At 49.0% G+C, this 16,568-nt stretch overlaps 1 pseudogene; it reads right to left on the bottom strand.

The window, feature by feature from the left end:
* Positions 1–7,032: 7,032 nt before the first annotated feature.
* Positions 7,033–16,568, bottom strand: part of LOC134424506 (hydrocephalus-inducing protein homolog) — a 74,852-nt pseudogene continuing 65,316 nt past the window's right edge.

The following is a 16,568-nucleotide window of genomic DNA, read 5'->3' as shown; positions in this document are numbered from 1 at the left end:
GGGGGTATGCCACAAGAGGCTGGCTCTCTGACCATCACACTATTTTAGTAAACAAAGGTATCAGCATTCACTGGCTAAAAGCTACCTGGTTCTCTTATTAACTGGTATTCTGCCTTTGATTGGTTAAATGGCTCTTTGGCTTCCCATGCTAATTAGTCCCATGCTCAGTCTTTCTCTTTTCAGACACTGGGTTTCTTGGGTCAGTGGCTGTGAAGTGGTGGTTGCAATATTCCTCTGGCTGAATTGCCTTCTACGCAGTTGGAGATGATTTTAGCATGGTTGCTGAGTTGACTTTGTTAGTTTCCTCCTTATCTTGGGAGTTTTGCAAAGTGTCCTTGTGGCCTGCAAATTCTGCATTCTCTGTGCCTGCTATCAGAATCACATCCTTCTTCCCAAGCTTTGCTAACCTCCCCCAGCTCTGAGACCATTGAAGCCTGTCAAGCCCTAGACTTAACAAAGCAATACTACCAAAAAGTAATTTATGTTTCTAACACCTGAACGTAATTTAGGGACTTTGAAGAAGAATTAGAATAATTTCAGATGTGCTTTTCACCAATAATCAGCTAAATGTTAGATAAAGGTGATTTCTGGAGACAAAATTAATGTAAAAGCTGCATAGCAAACCTTTCATGCTGCAACCAAGAAAAATGATTCTTCAGTGCTACAATCTTTTGAGAAATCAGATCTGGTCCAATAAACTCCAGGATTTGTCAGTTTGTTTGGAAATTCTGAGGAGAAAAGGTCAGGAGGTGAGAGCCCATAGAGCATTCTCACACTTCTTTCATTGTGGCAAACCCATCTTGTTGTATAGGGGCAGCATTCTTATTCTCCTCTCTCTAGAAATTGTGCAGATGGGTTAGAATATTGCTAAATTGTGAACTATCATAAACAAGTGATCAGAGAAGGTATTTAAAGATGAATGGCAGAACTTGGCCACGTAAGACTTTGAAGTCCCAATTAAGGGGTGAAAATGAGGACTGCTTACTGCCACAATGTCCTGGCACTGCCTGATTGTGATCTCTGTGTGTTTCAAGAGTTTCTGTCTTTTTGAGACACCAGTAGAGGGCTTTTAAGTCCTCATGAAATTATCCTCTTCTGTGGGAGTTTAGATCACACCTGCTATCTCCCTGTATGACATAACATTCTTGGGTAACCATGTAAACTATCATTTGCCTAATCTTTTTTATCCAGTGTAAGAAAACCTGCAAGAAAACTTGGGCACTTTGGATAAATCTTTTTTCTTTCAGGGCAAAATGGAAGGGCCACAACTACTTCCTGAGCATGCAGTTTGATTTCCCCTTACTCTGAGGTAATATAAAGTCTAGCTATATATAGAGTCTAGCTGGTCAATTTATCAGATGATTTAAATTAAAAGTTGGAAACCATTTTAGGCAAGAGTTTGGAACGCAGAAGGAGTGTCTATGTAAAATCACAGTTCAAGTGCTGGCACTTGCCTTAGTCCTTGAGGAAATAACTCAAAATGCAGTTTATATCTACAGCCAAAAATAAAAGTTAGGAAGAAGTAACAAGGGATGTGAAGTAGGACAAAGAAAAAAGGTTTCTAGGGGTATTGGTATTTTGCACTGCAAAAAGAGATTTTTTTCCCCACATAAGAAAAATATATAGAAACTTTCTGGCTTCATATTTCAATCATGAATTAAGTAATGTCCTTTCATGGCAGGTAATGAGCCAGCACCTCTCTTTAAACATGGAGATGCTGACTAGTATCTGGAATCTCAGCTGAAGAAGGGGGATTATGTTACTGAATCAGATCCAAATACCAACACTATCTCGGTTGAGCTGCAGCATCAGAATTATTTTTGCTGAATGTCACCCAAGTTTCCCCAGAGACCTTGAAATCAGTGGGACTGTAAAGCATGTGTAGTCCGAAAAGGAATTTCTGCACTAAGAGGCTGGATCTCTAATCACCTTGAAGTCACTCCCATAGGAAGAAGATGGAAGAGGCTTATACTACTTTCAGATCTTTAATTCAAGCTTTTAATTTCTTCAGTTTAGAAAAGTTAAATTTACTGTTGGGTTAATCAAGTTAAAATAGAAACTTAATTATAACCTAGAAAAAGCTGAACACTGCTCCAGAAAGTCAACATTGCGGGTTATTTCTTTTATTTTAACAAGGTGGTGGTGGCAGGGGTGTTGAACCTTCTCTATTTTGAGAGAGAAGCGTGGGTAGGAACATGAAGAAAGGGAGACAAAAGACAGTGCCCTACAAACACACCTAAAGAAAAGAATCTGGTATTGGCTCATGGAAAGAAAGCACATCAAAAAGAAATTTATGTGAAGCTGTTCAAAGAGGTTTGTGAGCTACTTTTGAAAGTGTGTGCCCTATCCAAATAAAACATTCCTTTAGGACAGGAAAGAAATCTTTTAAGTGTTCAGTGGGCTGAGGAACCACGAGCAAAAAGCATCAGGGACACAGAATACACATCTTCCAGTCATGCTCCAGCTTCAGGGCTATGGAGGCTGAGGCCTCCAGCAGACTTCAAAAGCTCTACAGAAACAACTGAACAGCACAACCATCAGACAGCTCCCTGGATGAGCAGGGAGATGTGAACCAGGGCACCTCAGCCCTCCTCAGATAAACACAGAACCAAGGCTTGGCGGGATTTAGAGGGAGCTGCCAAGAATTCTATCAAAGATTCTCATGGACAGGTACAGTGATGATCACATCTCCTGGTGCTGGCAAGCAACATCAGACAGGGAATAAGTGAAGTTAAAAGGGAGGAGGTAACCTTAAATCATTAAAGCAAGAGAAAATTGAGGCCTTTAATTGGGAAACTGTGGCACAGACACATTGGTGTCAAAACCAGTGACAGCATATTATCCTGTCTGAGGAGCCAATTTACTTGTGACTTGTCTCAACCCTGGTTGTCAGAGGCATATGGGGAATGGGTTATACATGTGCCCTGTCCAGGAGGCACCAAGGAGGAAAGCCTTGTCTCTGGGGAGGCTTTTCCTGGCAGCCAGTTCATGTGTCACAGGGGACAGGCTGTCAGCAGGGGAGCCCCGAAGGCACTGTACCCCAGAGACACTCTGCAATCCATGGCTAAAGACCATTGGACTGGGCCAGTGGTCTCCTGTCAGCAGGCAGGCTTTGGGAGGAGACAGGGCCATAAAAATAACTGCAACGCAAGCCATGGGGTTTTTTCCAAACTTGCTTTTTGAGTCTGGGGGCCTTTTATGTCTTGTTTCTGCTTTGACTCTGGCCTGCTGAGGCCCTTGCTGGACCTTGCTCACCCTCACATCTGTCCTGTCTCACTGCATCCCTGACCAATGCCCTGCCTGCTTCATCTCGGTGTCCCTGAGCCACCTGTGTCCCTGAGCCACCTGTGTCCAGCCCTCCCCATCCCCAAGCCAGGCCTCTGTCTCTCCCCCCACCAACTCCTTTCCCATTTTTCTTCCTCTTGCTCTGTCTTTTCTAGCCATCCTTAGTAGAGTAAGTCTTTGCTTTTTTCATTACCAATAACTGTTTGTCTCAGCTGACTTAATTTCGTTCCTGGCTAATTCTCAAAGAGCTGCTCACAGTTTCCCTCAGTGTAAGGTGACACCCCTCATGCAACACTGCAGCGCAAGAGCAGGACCCTGCCAGGCTCTGGTTGTTGTGCTCAAACACCTCAGCCAGGAGCTGGGAACAGAGAGATTCCTCCATCAGGAAAAAGCCATTTTGAGAGGGTTAGTCCAGTCTAGTGGCAGCGTAACCTTATCCTGAACACGAGTGCGAGGAGCTCACACCGTGCTCTGTCCGCAGGGAAGGCTCCTGCGAAGATTTCTGAGCTGGAAGAGCCTCTGCCTCTCTCTGCAGCAGACAATGCCATCGTGCGGCAGTTCCTGATTCCTCGGCTGACACATCCAGGCTAAAAACTGCTGCTTCTGTCCCGGAGTTAATAAGCAAACCCCTCTGTCCTGCTGAAGTGTTTCCATAGCATGAGGACACCCCTTAGCAGGATGCAGGCCCCATACAGATCTTTCTCTGATTTCCAACTGCAGTATTTAAAGGAAAAGCCATTTCTGAGAAAGGGTTAAACCAAGCTCCTGGGAAGCTCATGACCAGCAGTCCCAGTCAGAGGCTGAGGGGTTCCAGTGGCAGCAGCCTGAGGTGGGATGTGTGACCAACACTATGTACCACAGTAGACATGTCCTGGCCCCTCCTCAATCCTGCAGCAGTTTTCAGTTCTCCAGAGTACACATGACCACATCTCATGTAAAACTAAGATTAAATTCACTGTGGACAAGCAGCTGGAGCTGCCAAGAGGTGCAGAGAGGATTTGTCTTTTTCTGCAGAGAAACCCAAGTGCTGACTTCTCTGGCCCATGTAGTAAAGGGTCATCTTCCCTCATTCCCTCAGAGGGACACCAGTGGCTATTTCTTCTTAATATAATAAATAAGCACATGCACAAAGGGAAGGTCAGATTGTTCCAGCACCAACACTGAACCAACCAGAACGAATTCAAACAATCCAAACACCACCTTTCATTCTTTAACCTAACAACCTTTTGGCTTCAGCAAAATCTCACCTCATCTCTCACAATCCACCCTTTCCTTTTATTATCCTTTTATTGCTGAACCCCTTGATTTAATTACCCTGTCTGGTCAGCACTAACTGGCTCCTTTTGTGAAGCAGTTATAAATAAGATTAATCAGTCTTTTCTGAGGTCGGTGTTAAATTCAATCTATTTAAAAGTTCCTGATTTGTCAGTTCTGGTTGCTGTCTGTAGTCCTCCTCTATTGGAATAATGCTCCCAATATTACCAGTTAGATTGTGCCTGGGCCAGTCTGACCCTCGCTGCTGGGCCAAAGGCAGCAACTGCGGTGTATCACCCCAGAGATACCTTGGCTTGCTGGTGGTTGCAGCTGGGCACTGAACAAGTCCAGGCTTGTTAGGAACCCCGTTTACCTCAGGAAGAATAGCTTCAGGCGATGGTGAAGAGAAAAAGGAGAGGATTCTGCTGGAGGGTTTAATGTCCAGAGGTTTATTCCATGGTTACAGAGGTCTGAACATGAGCAACTGCTCCAACAGAATGTCGGCCGCATGGTCTGATCACCTTTTTAAGCTCAGGGACAGGGGGAGGGGAGGTACAGGTGAGCACCAACCAGGTGAGAGGGGCAGGGTCTCAGGGGAAGATGACACCCAGACAGGCCAATGACCTCTGGGCATAGGGGCATCCTTTGAACTTGACCAACCACACGACGCCTTGCTGGAATGTTCAGCCTGATTGACAGGACTCACTCAGCATGGGGGCAAGGGGGAAGGGAGAGAGGTATAGGCACACCTGGGGAAGTGACCTGGAAGGCCAAAATGGGACATTACAGCACACCACAACACTCTTCCAACTCAAGCAAAGCAGGATGTAGATACGCTTGTGTGCAGTGTCTGCCATCAGCAGTTCCATCCGTGCTTGCTGGGATGACGCAAACCTCAGATGGTGACTGTAGCACCAAAGGTTCCCTTCCTCGGTATCCATACCTGCTTCCTGAGCTCTGTGCACTAGAACAGCACACTGCAGGGAGGTAGAGGTGAAGCATAGAAGCCATGACACTCCATCCAGCAATTTGCACAGGCTTAGAACATAATCTCCTATTCCTCTTTTGTCAAAGTCTGGTTTGCCTTATATTCCCACTGCTCAACGCCCAAGGGGTTGCAGCCCACAGAGGAGCAAAAGGCTCTCAGGTGGCAAATACAGAGGTCAGTTGCCCTTGACTGTTCACCATTAAATCATCTTTTGAAGATTAACTTTTAAGGGTCACTTCCTTGTACCACTGTCCAAGTTTGGGGAGGAGCTTCCACTGGCCCTTTGACTTGAGAGGCATAAGAGCTTTTCTGCAGTCCTGGTAATTGTTTCAGTTGTTAAAAGTACCTGAAAGGGACCTTCCCATGCTGCTGTTAAGGCATCATCATTCCAAGTTTATTAGAACCCAATCTCCTGGTTTTACCTGGTGTATGTGAAAGTCTAGAGGTGATGTTTGGGGTAACAACTCTTTTCTTCTAAGATCCATGAGAGAGAGTACAATTGCCTGCAAATAATTTCTGAGAGCTGAGTCATTAGTTTCAGCCATTGGCAACCCCTCCTCCCTTCCCAGATAAGGTAACCCAAGTAACATTTCATTGGGAGAAACTCCTCTGCCCTTTCTTGGAGCAGTTCTGATCTCTAATAATGCTAATCTGCTTTCAAGCATTAATTTGGTAATATGGTTCTTAAGGATAGCATTCATTCTCTGCACACATCCAGAGCCTTGAGGGTGCCACAGGGTATGAAATCTCCAATTTATGTCTAATTCAACACATATAGAATGTAAAATTTCTCAAGTGTGTTCCCTTATCTGAATCTATTCTTTCACTATCCCATATCTGGGAATGGTTTGTTCTAATAGCATCTTAGCCACTTTGGAGGCAGTTGCAGTTGAGGTAGGAAAGGCTTCTACCCCGTGGGTGAGGTGATCAACTATTACAAGAAGGTATTTCCACCTCTGTATTCTGGGGAACTCAGTGTAATTTATTTGCATATTTTGAAAGGGTCTAAGGGCTAGGGCTCTTCCCTCACCAGGGTGTTTTCTCATCACTTTCTTATTTACCTTTTAACAAATTGAGCATTGTTCAGTCTCTGTTTGATTCCTTTATAGACTCCCTCACAGCAATAAGTTCTTCTGAATTGATCACACAGTGCTTGAGCTCTCCAGCCTATTCCTTGGTGTAGCTTAATTAAAATTTCTTCAGCTTTATTCATTAGCTGCCTCCCTTCCCTGCCCAGCTGTGACCAGAACTACAGCAAAGGGGAAGTGCCTGCAGCTGAGGGAAGGCTGTGGTTGGGTATCTGGTTCTGTTTGTTGTTGCTGCCAGTGTTGTTTTTGTTTGCCTTACATGCTAGTGAAGAACTGCTACTCGTTTTCCCATATCTTTGCCTGAAAGCTCCTTAATTTCAGTTACAATAATTTGGAGGGAAGGGGGTCACATTCTCCGTTCCAGAGAGGTCCTGCAGACACCTGTCTTTCCAACCAAGACAAGCTGACAACTAACGGTTTATTGCCAGTTGTTTAATCAACAATTAAACAACAGTTAGTGAATTAACTTAGGTAACTAAAAGATAAGCTAGAGGTGTTCACTGGAAGGGTAGCTGCGGAGGTCTCTGGTGAAGGGTGGGAGACCACCAGCAGCAGAAGGCACGGTGCTGCTGGCTCCTGTGGAGGCTCCAGCTGACACAAACGCTCTCACTCAGGGGGCAGTTTCCAGTGCACCCTCTTCTTGGGCTTCGGGCTCTCCTCGGCCTGCCGTAACGCCGAGCGTTTGGGTTTACCAAACCTCATCTTCTTCTTGTCCCGGGCCCTGCCTCTCAAAATCAGCCGCACCTTCTTCTGACTTGGCCTCAGCTTAGGAATCCTACGAAGAAGGGGACTGGTGTTAGCCAGAGGAACATTTCCAGCCACCTGCTTTTCTGCCTCCTTGCAAAGCACACAGTGTTGCATCCTCTCTCTGTGCAAGCAGTGAGCAGCACATTAAATAACTGCACTCACTGTACAGAGCTGCAAGGGCAGGACAATGACCTGTTCAGTGCCTGGGAACCACCTACAGCACACAGGGTTCCATGTAGAGAAGCAGGCCTTGCTTGTCCCCAAAGGAACCAGAGCTAGGGACTGGCTGGTGCCCAGATCTCTCATTCCACATTTTGCAACCTTCCGGGAGTGTGATGTTTCATATGGTGTCTTTTCCCAGTGCCTCCCTTCCAAGGCCAGATGATCTGGCCTTCCACAGATCTTTCTGTGCTCCTGTGGGTGTTTCTGCTGCCTCTCTGGGGCTGCCTGACTCCATGTCCACCTCCCCATCCCAGTCAGAGGAACTGAAGGGAGGGTGTTAGGGGGGATGAACCAGGCTGTGCTTGGTGCTGCCCAGCAATAGGACAAGAGGCAATGGCAGAACCTGAACAGGAAATTCCATCTGAACTTAAGGAAGAACTTCTTTCCTGTGTAGGTGACAGCTTGCCCAGAGAGAGTGTGGAGTGTCCCTCACTGGAATTATTCCAGAGCCCTCTGGACACAACCCTGTGCTCAGCGACGACCCCACCTGAGCAGGGAAGTGGGACCAGATGACCTACTGTGGTCCCTTCCACTCTGTCCCACCCTGTGATTCAGTGACACCCATCGGTAGCGTGAGTTGGTGGAGACGTTTCCCACCTGCACACCATGATGGTCTTAAACCTGCCCACAGCCTTCGGGGAGAAGCGCACGTGGAAGGTCTGCATCTGGCCAGGAGCGAGGGTGCCGCGGTAGGGGTCGATGGAGAACAGTGCTGCTGGTGTTTCATCGGTCAGATCTGGGAAGATTTCCATGGAGGAACTGCTATGCTGCAGAGAGACATGCTTTGTCTTTTTCTTTTTCTTGGAAGGGGCTGGCTGCTCGGGCTGCTGCTCCTCGGGCTGCTGCTCCTCGGGCTGCTGCTGCTCAGGCTGCTGCTGCTCAGGCTGCTGCTCCTCAGGCTGCTGCTGTTCCTTGGAGCGGCTCTGCTTCTTGGAACTCTTCTTCTGCTTGGAATCCAGCTGCTCCTTCTCAGAAAGCTGCTGCTGCTTAGAAGGTTGCTGCTGCTTGGAATCCTGCTGCTGCTGCTTGGAATCCTGCTGCTGCTGCTTGGAATCCTGCTGCTGCTGCTTGGAACCCTGCTGCTGCTGCTTGGAACCCTGCTGCTGCTGCTTGGAATCCTGCTGCTGCTGCTTGGAACCCTGCTGGGGCTGCTTGGAACCTTGCTGCTGCTGCTGCTTGGAATCCTGCTGCTGCTGCTTGGAATCTTGCTGCTGCTGCTTGGAACCTTGCTGCTGCTGCTTGGAATCCTGCTGCTGCTGCTTGGAACCCTGCTGGGGCTGCTTGGAACCCTGCTGCTGCTGCTGCTTGGAATCCTGCTGCTGCTGCTGCTTGGAATCCTGCTGCTGCTGCTGCTTGGAACCCTGCTGCTGCTGCTGCTTGGAACCCTGCTGCTGCTTGGAATCCTGCTGCTGCTGCTGCTTGGAATCCTGCTGCTGCTGCTTGGAATCCTGCTGCTGCTGCTTGGAATCCTGCTGCTGCTGCTGCTGCTTGGAATCCTGCTGCTGCTGCTTGGAATCCTGCTGCTGCTGCTTGGAATCCTGCTGCTGCTGCTGCTTGGAATCCTGCTGCTGCTGCTGCTTGGAATCCTGCTTCTGCTTGGAATCCTGCTCCTCCCCAGGACCCAGCAATAGGTCGGGATCCAACCGAACAAGCTGGCACCACCACTGGGCAAAGTCCTCATTTGTGAGAGGCCACCGCAGCTGCCGCAGCCGCCGCCGCCGCACTTTAGGAGGACGGGCCAGCCGCCGCCAGTAACGACGCAGCAGCTTTCTGCGATGCTTTACAATTTTAGAGGAGAGGAACCGACCTGCAAGGGAATAAGAGAACAGCTTTCAAAGACCTGTGTTCCCAGCAACTCCGCCTCCTGCTGCACGTAGGTGGAAGAGAGCTGGGATGCACTTGGAGCATCTCTGGCCGAGTCCTTTATTCTAGCAGAAAATAGTGTCTGGGAGCAGGGTCTCTGCCTGCAGCACACATTCCTGTGCCAAAGCAGGAGAGTTGCTTTTAGACAGTGACTTTGCATTTGCCCTGGAGTGAGGAACTGCACACAGATAGTGGCTCCAGGGGCAGGTCACTCGTTACACCACTGCTTTCCCCAGTCTCAGACTTCTCAAAGAGATGACCTGATGTCCCCCTTCTCAGTCCTGACTCAGCATGTGGCTCTCCCCAGAGCCTGGCTCAGCTCCTTTGCAGAGCAGAAGGGGCAGAGCAAGAAGAGAAAAGGCTGAAAGGCAGAGAGGGACAAGGAGAAAACTCTCCAGCTGCGGCTGGGAAGATGCTGATGAAAGTGGACGTGTGGACAAGGATGAAAAAGCAATTCATGTTTTGGGGTGAAATGCCCTTACGCATCAGAGCGACTGAGTATCCCTTCTTCACTGGTTTACTAGCTGTAGGTTCCTCCCAGTAGTATTCCAGAGGTACCTTCCCTGTGTTGTGAATTCTGAAACTGAAAAGCAAGAAGGAGGAATAAAAAAAAATGTCCAATAAATATAAAGCAATTAGTACAGTAACATTGTCTGAGGAACTCCTGGTATCACTTTCTGCTGAGGAGCACCTTCTTCCCCAGGCAACCCTGCTGCTCAGACTGCTGTCCTGGGTGGCCCTAAACAGTATTTCCAAGTCTGGATCTTTAAGAGGAAAGGGCCAACATGGTGCCCAGGACATGGAAGCTAAGGGGCTTCCTCTGGACTTTAGGTCTTGGTTTGACTGCAAACTTATTCCTGAGCAGATGAGGACAGGTGACATGCAGTGAGAGCAAACCCACGGCTGCTCTCAGCAGAAAGGTCTGGCAGCACTGAGGCTCTCCTGACACCATCTCCTGCTTGGCCTTGTGTGCACAAAAAGGGACCTGTGCTGGTTGGGGCTGGGGCAGAGTTCTGGCAAGCAGGCACTGGGCCAGCCCTGGGCAAAGGCAGCTCCTGCTCCCAGGAGGAGCTGTGCCTGGCCTCCAGCACTCACGTGGCTGTCCTTGTCTGGAAGGGCAAGGTGTCCTTGAACTGAACCACGATGGTGTTCGTCTTCAGCTGGGTGTAGGCCACAGAAGCACTGAAGCACACCTCGGCCTCCTGGCTGCTACCCTCCACCTCAATGTGATCCGTTTCTGGGACTGGCTCAACCATCTGCAAACACAGGAGGGAGGAGTCACTGAGCAGAGCCCAGAAGGTCAGGCCTGGAAGGGAATCTTCTGGCCTCCAGGGTCAGCCTCATAGTGGGACCAGAAAGGACCATTCACTTTTACTTCCCTGGAAAGATGACAAAATTGGGACTGCTCTGCTACAGTAGTTGTTTCTACCCACTGATCCAAGCAGTCACTACCACAGCTGTTAATATCCCCACGGAGACTATAGCTGTGTTCCAGTCCCTGTACTTCAACCTTGTAGAGGGACTGACTCTTTTCCTGTCCCCTAAAAATCCAGCAGGTCTCAAAATTAGGGTTAAGTTCTCCTGCTGGAGCTCTGTAAATGAAGAACCCCAAGACTGAAGAGTTCTAGAAAGCACCTTTTCCTTATCTTAGGAGAAAGTGCTTTCCAGATTTCTTGTGTGGAGCAACAGCCACACTGCTGGGAGCTGGGGATGGGCATTTTGGGATGTGAGAGATCTCACTAGGAAAGTCTCCAACTGCAGATGTTCTGATAGAAAAGAGGATGGTTTAGAAGCCTTAAAATGGTCCAGAAACTCAGAATGAACCTTCACCCAAGATGAGTTTGCGTGGCAATAATGAAAATAAAACCTGGAGTCTCTGGAGATGATCCTTCTCTGGACTCCTCCATACTGTCACACAGTGCCTGAGCTACTCCATGATGAGATATCCCACACAATACAGAGACTACAACCAAATTCTCTGGTATCCATGCAGACAAAACTTGGACTTCACCAGCATATGCAGGAGAAATGGATTTCTCTCTGCTTCAAAAGAAGATACAGAGTGCAGCAGACTTAACTCCTTGTTGGTGAAAAGGCACCAAATGAGATGAAGACATTTCTAACACCATAAAATGGGATAAAATCATAAAACATTGTCCCCCATTCAACATGGGCTGCAACACTTGTGCTTGTGGCACAGACTGATAGTTTGTGTGGCTAAAGGTCTCTTGTCCAAAGGCTTCCCCTCTTGTGTGAGTGCATCCAGTCACTGTGCATCCACCTCTCCCCTGGACTGCACTGCTGGTGAACCTCACAGCTGTCTGACGTCAGAGGAAGCAGGAGCTGCACAGCCAGCAGTGATGGTGTTATGGTGGTTCTTTTTGTAAAAGCTGGGTTGGCTTTTTTTGCCATTTTGCTTCTTACCTTCTGCATTTTATAGAATTTGTCTCCTGGGTCTTTCGTGGGGGTACTCTTCCACGTGACAATGCAGTTTCGGTCATCCCAGTCCGGAACCTTCCTTGGTGGCAGCTGAAACTCGATCTTGGTCACCTTACATTTCACAAGGTGCCTCCTGTAGGTGACTGGGACATTTGATTTGAAGGACACTCTGAACTTCTTGGAACGGCGAGGACGGAGGTGTCCCACCTAGGGGGAATCAGGGAGTCAAGACCAAACTGGAAGCACTGCCAAGGGCAGGACTGCCAGCAAAAGGAACTGATGTGGTGAGCAGCTGTGCCAGGAATCTGCACCTCAGAGCAGATTTATGCAAAGTTTGATAGACAAAAGTGTGAACAGAAGGTGCCACCTGCCATAACATGAAGCCTTTGCTGCAAGGCTGGCAGCCTTGGCCCAGCCAAGCCAGGGACTGCATCTCCTACATGGCACTGGGACAGGCTATCAGTGGCATGTGAGGACTCCCTGCCCTGCCTGCTCCTGGGAACACCAGGGCAGGGCCTGAGCAGTGGGGAAAGGCAGAGCAGTCCACGCTCACCTTGGGGGAGATGTGGAATGGGCCGTCTGCCTCCCATTCAAAGCGCAGGAACTGGTGCTGGGTGCGGTTCCTGATGGAGAAGGTCCTGTGGCAGCACTTCCCGACAGGACAGTGCCCAAAGTCCATGTGATTCACTCTGATAGCTGTAAAGGAGGAGAGCAAGGGATCTCAGCATGCAGGGAGCTCCACACACCCCCTCACGTGCACAGACACCTGCACGTTCAGTGCTTCCTTGCTCCAAGCCTTCCTCCCTCTGGAGGGAGTTCCCCATCCCACACTTCCAGGGAAACACCCTGACACATCCTTAAGCCAGCAATGTGCAGCACAGCACACACTGCTCTGCGTGCATGGCTGCCACGCCCACAGGTCACCAAGTCCCGTGGGTGACAGCCCAGGCCTGGCTAGAGGGAGGACACACATGATCAGACATTGTCCTCCTCCTTGCTCCACCTTGGCAGCCTCTCCTCTCTTACCATCAATGATATCTTTATTCAGGCTGCTCTTAGCATCCCTTTCCTCTGTGTCTTCCTTTAGTCCTCTGAAGTAGAATCTGTCTCTGTGGCCTTCACCCACCAGCTCTACTAGGATCTTGTTAGAGCAGGCGTCCGCCAACAACAGACGAATCTCCCCTTCCAGACGTTGAGCCAGGGTGGGTTTGAAAATGACATCAAACTCTGCTGATTCCCCGTGACGCAGACGGAAGAAAGGCTTTGTGGGCTTGCTCCCTGCACAGCAATGGAAATCAGAGTAAAGTGATACAGCTGTACAGAGGAAATATTTCCATGGGAGATATGAGGAATAAGAGGTTGAAGCCAGCTGCCTTCTAAGCACAGGTTCTACCCCCAGTAGTTCCACACCTTCTTCCTATGTTCACAAGACACCTTGTGCCTATGCCACCTCCAGACACATCACCACTTAAGCAGCTTAACCTCAGGCTGATGCCCAGCCCTCATTCCATCTGCTTCCAGCCAGCTCCAGCCATATGCAAAGCTGAGCCAAAGAGTGCTTTTGGCTTCTGCTGGCTGTGTGCTCAAGGGCTGTGTCTGTTCTGGTTGGTACCTTCCTACATGCAGCAAATACCTCAGAGGGTCCACTGTGGTAGTGACAGTCCCCCACAACTCAACGCCTCACGTCTAGAACAGAAGAACTTCCTACAACTTGCTAGGAGGAAACCCTGCAAAAAGGCCCCAAGAAAAGCTTGGGGGACAGAGAGCCCAAGGAACAAAACTGTGCCTAACATCTGGCTGCTGCTTGGAGAAGCCAAGAGCAGTCTGAGTTTTCCCTCTTTGCATGATCACATTTCATGGGTAATGAATTTACCATTTATGATGGAGTCCTCATCTTCAGTGCGGAATATCTCGAGTGTGGAGGCCCTGCCCTTCAAGAAGAACGCTCCGTACTCGTGCTCCAGGCATAACATAAACTGAGAAAAGGGAAACCAGAGCACAATGATGCTGGTGTGAGTACAGGGTGGCACAGGGACTGACACCACAGTGCTGCTGGTCCCACATGGCAGCCCAGCACCTCTCCCACTACTAACAGCACTTAGCACAAAAGTGAAGTCAAACCAGACAAGAAAAAAGGGCGTTCAGAGGCATCTGGGTAGAACATAAACAAACAGGACAGAAAGTAATGAGCAGAATGTAATTAAACCACATCTAAGCCTACTTCAAATGTAGCAAACTGGGATCAAATACAATGTAATGGAACTGGAAAACCACACATGTCCATGAGAACAAAAGGTGACCTGAGAGACGGGGGGAAAATACTCCACCACCTTTCTTGTGTTCAACTTAAAGAAGAAAGACTGGATGGAAAATTTCCAAGAATTCCCTTCTTGGAGAACAGATGTCAGTCACTTGCTTCAAAAGAATTTCTGACACCTCTTCCCAGGTCTGCCGTGTTTTCTGGGACCCTTCCCCTGTGCCACAAGCGCTCGTTCCCACACCAGACCATTCCTTGAGCAGGTCCTCCCCACCTTGAGAGGTATGATGCCATCGTTGCGGACGACCAGGGGCAGCTTCTGGGATGTCCCCACGCGGCGCCTCTTGAAGCGCAGCACGGCCGCTCCCCTCTTGCTGCGAGCGCTGGGGCACACGACCGTCAGCTGCGCCTCGTGCGCCTGCCCACTGATGGTGAAGGTCACGGTTTGGGGTTTAATTTTCACAGGGCTGCACGAGAGGCACAGAAACAATTTCAGCTGGCACTAACGCATTTCTCACTAGGCAGGCAAAGCAGCAACGGCCACAGCGTTTTCCCTGCCTGGTGCTCCTGTACCCCACAACACGGCCCCCCACCAGCCTCTTCCCAATCCATTCAGGGCCATTCACAAGAGGAATCTGCTCCAAAGAGCCAGAGCCTTCCACAATAACAGTTAAAAATAATTTCATTTAATTGAATCATGCAGTACAGCAGATAAATAATGAGGCACCAGATGAGATATGGCAAATCCCCTGGCTGCACTGAGATGAACTTATGCAACAAGCAAAAGCACAGCATGAAGGCAGTACAAAAGCAAGAAGGCAAAAACACATCATCATCACCATCAGTAAAGATCATTTCCACGAACAGTAAAAAAGCAATTGCTTATTAGCAATTAGACTTCTCTTGTTCCAATTCAGCCACTAAAGGGTTGAGGAAGAGCAGCCAAAGCCCCAGTACACAGGTCCCAGAGCAGAGGAACCAGACTCCTCTTTCATACCAGCTCCAATCACTCACATAAAACAGCTTAATGAATGCCAGGGAATCACAGAGGATCACCTAATTTTACAGAAACAAAAGGAAACTGTGACTGTTGACTTGCTGGTACAGAAACTTTGTCCTTGGAACCCCCAGCTCAGCTGCAGCACATCTCAGTAACTTCCAGTTGGCTACCTAATATTTGCCTGTCTTCTTAGTTCCTCCTACAGGCTAAACCATCAGCCTCATTTTTCTGCTCTATCTAAGAGTTACTGCCTCCCAGATCATCTCAAGCCAAGTACTCTGCCTGAGGCTACGGAAAGCATTAGAGCTAACAAGAGGTCTGTGGCTTTCCAGGGGAGAGGCAGCTATCAGTGAGGCCTCCCGAATATTTCACAGGGTCAGTTACCCTTTGGGGATGACAAGGGAAGCCTTGAAGGTGCAGTTGTAGTTCTGATCATCTGGCGGGGTGAAGGTCACTGTAGCAACAGCATAGGATGAGCCAGGAATGGACATCTTGACTGGATCCAACTTGAAAACGTTGTTGATAGGGATTTGTTCCTTGGGGGAATCCAGAGAGCAGTGTTAGGAGAAAACACCTTTCAAGATGACACAGTTTTATACATAAATGCATTACTGAGAACAGCCCCAGACATTGTGTCTTCCTTCCTCCTTCCCTGGGCAGGCTCCCGTCCTCCCAGGGAATGCTGACCTTGTGCTAAAGCATTGTGTGTTTGGAGTGCAGGAAGCTTCCCCAGCCTATATGGGAGATGGGCACTGCATGGAAGATCCTGCAACTAACCCAGAACTGGCCTTCAAAGAGAAGGAAAAGCCAGGGAGCTGAGGAAATGCTCTGCTTTGAGCCCTGGCATGTCAGCTCATAAGAGCCCCTCTCTGCGTGTGCTTCCAGGAGAGGTTCAGAAGGATTCACTTCTCCCTCTGAAGACCCAGAGGTGTGAGCCAAAACCTTGCCCGAGACATGCAGAATTCCACACAACTGTTCCCTGGCTCTGCTGCTCTCCCCTGCAGTTTGACCTGCACTGATCAAGACTAGTCTGGGCCACAGGAAGCAATGCACCTGGAGAACAAAAGAGGCTCTCACCCGGCCCTTAGAGGGCAACCACCACCTTGGCCTCCTGCTCTTACCTCTCCAGGCAGGGGTTTGATAGAGAGGACCACATCACACGGCAGGCTGCTTGCACTGTAGATACTGAAATGAGCTTCTGCCTCTTGGCCAACCAGAACCTTGTTGAAGATGAACCTGTTCTCATCTCTGACGAACAGGCCCGTGCCTTTCACCGACTGCATCTTGCGGTCGAGGTTGGTGCTGCTGCAGATCGGGTACTCCTCGAAGATTAACAGCACATCCTCAGCAAGTCCTGGGGACACACCAGAGGCATGAGCATGGAGAAGCCTCCCTGATGAGTTTATCTGGACCCTGCTGGCCTCT

Source organism: Melospiza melodia, chromosome 13 (genome assembly GCF_035770615.1).
Source record: "Melospiza melodia melodia isolate bMelMel2 chromosome 13, bMelMel2.pri, whole genome shotgun sequence".
Taxonomy (NCBI): Eukaryota; Metazoa; Chordata; class Aves; order Passeriformes; family Passerellidae; genus Melospiza; species Melospiza melodia.
Note: the sequence above shows the minus strand (reverse complement) of the source record. Positions and strands in the feature narration are given on the sequence as shown.